Source organism: Bombus affinis, unplaced genomic scaffold (genome assembly GCF_024516045.1).
Source record: "Bombus affinis isolate iyBomAffi1 unplaced genomic scaffold, iyBomAffi1.2 ctg00000605.1, whole genome shotgun sequence".
In the NCBI taxonomy this organism is placed as follows: Eukaryota; Metazoa; Arthropoda; class Insecta; order Hymenoptera; family Apidae; genus Bombus; species Bombus affinis.
The window spans coordinates 1-6,397 of record NW_026109219.1 but is presented as its reverse complement, the minus strand read 5'-3'; the positions used below and the strand labels follow the sequence as shown (position 1 = coordinate 6,397).

The window sequence follows — 6,397 nt, the reverse complement described above, 5'->3', positions numbered from 1 at the left end:
CAAACACACAGTGCAATGAAAATGGAAATTCTTTGATAAAATTTATTAAACATAGTTTATTATTCATATATACATATATGAGATCGATATTCTAATAATAAACATAAAATTTATTAAATTGTCTGTCCTATTAGAAAATTACATCCTGAAGATATACATATACATGTGTGTAATACATTACTAAATCATACATGGACCGAGCGAAACATGACCATACACAAAATGCAACCTCAGCAAGGCCAAGCAGCCACGCGACCGGCACATTCCACTGGTATCAGTAACGAAGGCCATGGAAGGCCAGGAACGCAGACGCAGCATCAGCAAAATACGACCACCTGCAACATGTACATTCTTTGAAGCACCTTGTATGTCATTAACACCAAGCAAAACGTGAGATGATCAAGAAGACGAAATTTCAGCAAAGGGTGAGATAATCAAAAAAACAAGAACCCCAGTGGAAATAGGTAGTTACGATATTCATAAATTGTCACGTAGTAATGGTACAATTACAAATGAAATAATCGGTCACGTGACAATTAGGAAGAATATAAATAGAGATTCAGTACTCAATAGAGTAGTTGTTGGAGTGCAGTTTTAATTGAGGTCAGAGCTGGTTTTACCTAATTCAGAATTTAATTGAAAGTAGTGTTGAAAGTAGTTATAGTTCAGTTTTAATTGAGAGCAGTCAGACGTCAGTCTTAATTGGAAACAGTGAGTTTAACTTAAAGAGTATTGTAAGAGTATTGCACTTAAAGTTCGGTATTAACTTGAGATTCGGTGATTCATTTATTCTTTTGTTCATTTACAAGTCGATCCGTCTGCGTCAAAGAAACAATCTAGTACATACTGTAATTCCGTTTAATATAATTGTTAATTAAGTTCGAAAATCCGAAACATCGAGTAACTAATCGCGAAACAAAATTTAATTGTTAAAACCGATTCATCGCCAAACCATACTCACACCTGATTGACTCCACAGATCAAACAAGGTAGGAGATTCGAAATTGTACACCTTCTTCCTTTCTTTTTTTAACTTTTAATTGAACAAAGTTGTCTTTAAACGAAAGTATCCGTCGGCAGCTATAGTTGACAGATAGAAGTACCAAGTAAATAACTCACATAAAATTTCATTCGAACATTTTGAATTCACGACAATTATTCTCTGTATCGACCAGTGATCACGGTGTTTTCAATCATTGGAAACATCTATGGTTTTCGTTTTCCTCTTCCCATCGTTAGCAGATTGCTCATCCTTGGGCAAGGCCTACGAAGCCACACGGATTGTTTACAGAGAATATAATTACAAAATTGAGATAAACGTTCTTGCTCAACATTTAATAAATTGTTTGGAATAAACTCAATCAGCTTTAGATCTATTTTGTTTACAATTGTTCGCTGTATCAACCAGTGATTACGGTGTTTTCGTCACAGGAAACATCTAAGGTTTTCGTTTTCCTCTTCCCACCGTTAGCAGACTGCTCATCCTTGGGTGAGGCCTACGAAGCCACACTGATTGTCTACAGTGAACTCAGTTACCAAATAAAATAATCATTTACTCATTTACGACTTTACTTGTTGTCAAGAACGAATTATAATTCCATGACGAAATCGAGAAAGAATAGAAAAGATAAAAGTCACCTCAGCAAAAAGCGAGCCGAACGTTGGTACAAGCGATTAATTGCTGCAGAAATAAAAAAGGAAGAGAGGAGGCATCGAGAAGAATTAGAGAATAGCGTTTATTATTAATCTTATTGGTACGAATAAATATTATCCTACCAAACATTTGTAAAATTTATCCAGTTAGAAGCTAGAATATTTATTTATTGTACATCGCTGTATAATATATCTACATTTGCATCCGACGATACTTATTGCTGATATTGTAATACCTTTAATCAACTAACAACGAATAAATTAAAATATAGTTAAACCAACATAACTCTGTCAGACGAAATAAATACGTTGCCAATTGTCTATCCCTAATAACTTTAATCCTCTCCCGTGCCAGTATTCCTGCGCATAGCAGGTTAGCCGAAAAGTGGAATTCATTTGCCAGTTGCATCAAACGCAAGTCAACGCTACCCATTAAACACCAGTTAGTAGATAATAGACTCTCACCTAGTTCAAACCCCACGACAGACAGGGTACAAGGTTTGTTTTCCTACAGGCAAGAAAGTGCTTACAGAGGCACTTCCAGTCTGGGAAATCAACAGACACAACAGACACAACAGACAAGGGTATAAGGTTTGTTTTCCTACAGGCAAGAAAGTGCTTACAGAGGCACTTCGAGCCTGGGAATTCAAAAGACACAACAGACGAAGGTACAACGTTTGTTTTCCTACAGGCAAGAAGGTGCTTACAGAGGCACTTCCAGTCTGGGAATTCAAAAGACACGACAGACGAAGGTACAACGTTTGTTTTCCTACAGGCAAGAAGGTGCTTACAGAGGCACTTCCAGACTGGGAATCCAAAGGACACGATAGACAAACAATACCCATCATACACTAACACTCCCAACTTAAAGAAAATAATAATAATAAAAGGAAATTCTTCGAAATAGTCCTTAGAATATTTCTGGTGGCAGCAACTACCATATTAATCGGACATCTCGATTAATATTTCATAAACAATCATACCATTTCAATTTTCCCCTTCCGATTAAACTTAAGATAACACAACAAAAAAAAAAAAATTTTTTATCTGGATTTAGTCTAGACTAACACGGAAGGCATAGCACAGTCAAATCGAACATAACAGAACGTAACACTGGGCTTGTTTCGAAGCCAAAAACGCCGTGCACTACATTCATCGTGTAGAATGCAATGAAAATAGCGTTTAAACGTCAATATTCCTCCAACAGAAGAGAAATAACGCTCAGTTTTCGTCAAAATAGAGTAAATGTTTGGGATTTGCGGGCTGCTGTGCTTGTTTCGAAGCTAATAACGGCGTGCATTACATTCGGCGTTTAAAATGCAATGAAAATAGAGTTGAAACGCCGAAATTGGTCGAACAGGAGCGAAATAACGTTTAGTTTTCGTCAAAATAGAGTAAATGGTTGCGATTTGCAAGCTGCTGTGCATGTTTCGAAATTCAGAACGCCGTGCACTACATTCGACGTGTAAAATGCAATGAAAATAGCGTTTAAACGTCGAAATTCCTCCAACAGAAGAGAAATAACAGTCAGTTTTCGTCAAAATCGAGTAAATGATTGCGATTTCCGAGCTGCTGTGCTTGTTTCCAAGCTAAAGACGCCGTGCACTACATTCGGCGGTTAAAATGCAATGAAAATAGAGTTGAAACGCCGAAATTGGTCGAACAGGAGCGAAATAACGTTTAGTTTTCGTCAAAATCGTGTAAATGTTTGCGATTTGCGTGCTGCTGTGCTTGCTTCGAAGCTAGTAACGGCGTGCATTACATTCGGCGTGTGAAATGCAATGAAAATAGCGTTTAAACGTCGAAATTCGTCGAACAGGAGCGAAATAACGTTTACTTTTCGTCAAAACCGGGTAAATGGTTGCGATTTGCGTGCTGCTGTGCTTACTTCGAAGCTGAAAACGGCGTGCATTACATTCGGCGTGTGAAATGCAATGAAAATAGCGTCCAAACTACGAAATATCACCAACAGGAGCGAAATAACATTTACCTTTCGTCAAAATCTAGTAAATAGTTGCTTTTTGCGAGCTGCTGAGCCTGTGTCGATGCTAAAAGCGACTTGCACTACATTCGTCGTGTAAAATGCACAGAAAATAGTGTTTAAACCTCGAAATTCGTCGAACAGGAGCGAAATAACGTTTACTTTTCGTCAAAATCGTGTAAATGGTTGAGATTTTCGTGCTGCTGTGCTTGTTTCGAAGCCATAAACGCCGTGCACTACTTTCGGCTTGTAAAATGCAATGAAAGTAGCGTCCAATCTACGAAATATCACCAACAGGAGCGAAATAACATTTACTTTTCGTCAAAATCTAGTAAATAGTTGCTTTTTGCGAGCTGCTGAGCCTGTGTCGACGCTAAAAACGACTTGCACTACATTCATCGTGTAAAATGCAATGAAAATAGTGTTTAAATGTCGAAATATCACCAACAGGAGCGAAATAACGTTTACTATTCGTCCAAATCGTGTAAATGATTGCGATTTGCGAGCTGCTGTTCTTGTTTCGAAGCTAATAACGCCGTGCACCACATTCGGCGTATAAAATGCAATGAAAATGGCGTTTAAAACGTCCAAATTCGATCAACAGAAGAGAAATAACGCTCAGTTTTTGTCAAAATCGAGTAAATGATTGCGATTTGCGAGCTGCTGTGCCTGTTTCGAAGCTAAAAACGCCGTGCACTACATTCGGCGTGTAAAATGCAATGAAAATAGCGTTCAAACGTCGAAATTCTATCAACAGAAGAGAAATAACGTCTACTTTTCTTCGAAATCGAGTAAATGATTGGGATTTGCGAGTAGCTGTGCTTGTTTCGAAGCTAATAACGGCGTGCATTACATTTGGTGTGTGAAATGCAATGAAAATAGCGTTCAAACTACGAAAGATCACCAACAGGAGCGAAATAACGTTTCCTTTCAGTCAAAATAGAGTAAATGATTGGGATTTGCGAGCTGCTGTGCCTGTTTCGACACTAAAAACGCCGTGCACTACATTCGGCGTGTAAAATGCAATGAAAATGGCGTTTAAACGTCGAAATTCTATCAACAGAAGAGAAATAGCGTCTACTTTTCTTCAAAATCGAGTAAATTGTTGAGATTTTCGAGCTGCTGTGCTTGTTTCGAAGCCAAAAACGCCGGTGCACTACATTCATCGTGTAGAATGCAATGAAAATAGCGTTTTAAACGTCAATATTCCTCCAACAGGAGAGAAATAACGCTCAGTTTTCGTCAAAATAGAGTAAATGTTTGGGATTTGCGAGCTGCTGTGCTTGCTTCGAAGCTAATAACGGCGTGCATTACATTCGGCGTGTGAAATGCAATGAAAATAGCGTCCAAACTACGAAATATCACCAACAGGAGCGAAATAACATTTACTTTTCGTCAAAATCTAGTAAATAGTTGCTTTTTGCGAGCTGCTGAGCCTGTGTCGACGCCAAAAAACGACTTGCACCACATTCGGCGTGTGAAATGCAATGAAAATGGCGTTTGAACGTCGAAATTCTATCAACAGAAGAGAAATGGCGTCTACTTTTCATCAAAATCGAGTAAATGATTGAGATTTGCGAGCTGCTGTTCTTGTTTCGAAGCTAATAACGGCGTGCATTACATTTTGGCGTGTGAAATGCTATGAAAACAGCGTCCAAACTACGAAATAGCACCTACAGGAGCGAAATAAAGTTCAATTTACGTAAAAATCGAGTAAATGGTTGCGATTTGCAAGCTGCTGTGCATGTTTCGAAATTCAGAACGCCGTGCACTACATTCGGCGTGTAAAATGCAATGAAAATAGCGTTGAAACGTACAAATTCGTCGAACAGGAGCGAAATAACGTTTACTTTTCGTCAAAATAGAGTAAATGATTGGGAATTGCGAGCTGCTGTGCCTATTTCTACACTAAAAACGCCGTGCACTACATTCGGCGTGTAAAATGCAATGAAAATAGCGTTTTAAACTTCGAAATTCAATCAACAGAAGAGAAATTACGCTCAGTTTTCGTCAAAATCGAGTAAATGATTGCGATATGCGAGCTGCTGTGCTTGTTTCGAAGCTAATAACGCCGTGCACCAGATTCGGCGTGTGAAATGCATTGAAAATAGCGTTGAAACGTCGAAATTCCTCCAACAGAAGAGAAATAATGCTCAGTTATCGTCAAAACCGAGTAAATGATTGCGATTTTCGTGCTGCTGTGCTTGCTTTGAAGCTAAAAACGGCTTGCATTACATTCGGCGTGTAAAATGCAATGAAAATAGCGTTTTAAACGTCGAAATTCGTCGAACAGGAGCGAAATAACGTGTACTTTTCGTCAAAATCGTGTAAATGTTTGCGATTTGCGTGCTGCTGTGCTTGCTTCGAAGCTAAAAACGGCGTGCATTACATTCGGCGTGTAAAATGCAATGAAAATAGCGTTGAAACGTCGAAATTCGTCGAACAGGAGCGAAATAACGTTTACTTTTCGTCAAAATCGTGTAAGTGGTTGAGATTTTCGAGCTGCTGTTCTTGTTTCGAAGCTAATAACGGCGTGCATTACATTCGGCGTGTGAAAAGCTATGAAAACAGCGTCCAAACTACGAAATATCACCTACAGGAGCGAAATAACGTTCAATTTTCGTAAAAATCGAGTAAATGGTTGCGATTTGCAAGCTGCTGTGCATGTTTCGAAATTCAGAACGCCGTGCACTACATTCGGCGTGTAAAATGCAATGAAAATAGCGTTGAAACGTCGAAATTCGTCGAACAGGAGCGAAATAC

The 6,397-nt window shown here is 38.7% G+C and overlaps 1 long non-coding RNA gene across 1 annotated transcript; it reads left to right on the top strand.

The window, feature by feature from the left end:
- The first annotated feature begins 1,072 nt into the window (after positions 1 to 1,072).
- LOC126928158 (uncharacterized) lies at positions 1,073 to 1,608 on the top strand. Its single transcript, XR_007716376.1, has 2 exons — positions 1,073 to 1,211; positions 1,444 to 1,608. It is a non-coding gene; the product is annotated as an uncharacterized LOC126928158 (long non-coding RNA).
- Positions 1,609 to 6,397: the final 4,789 nt, after the last annotated feature.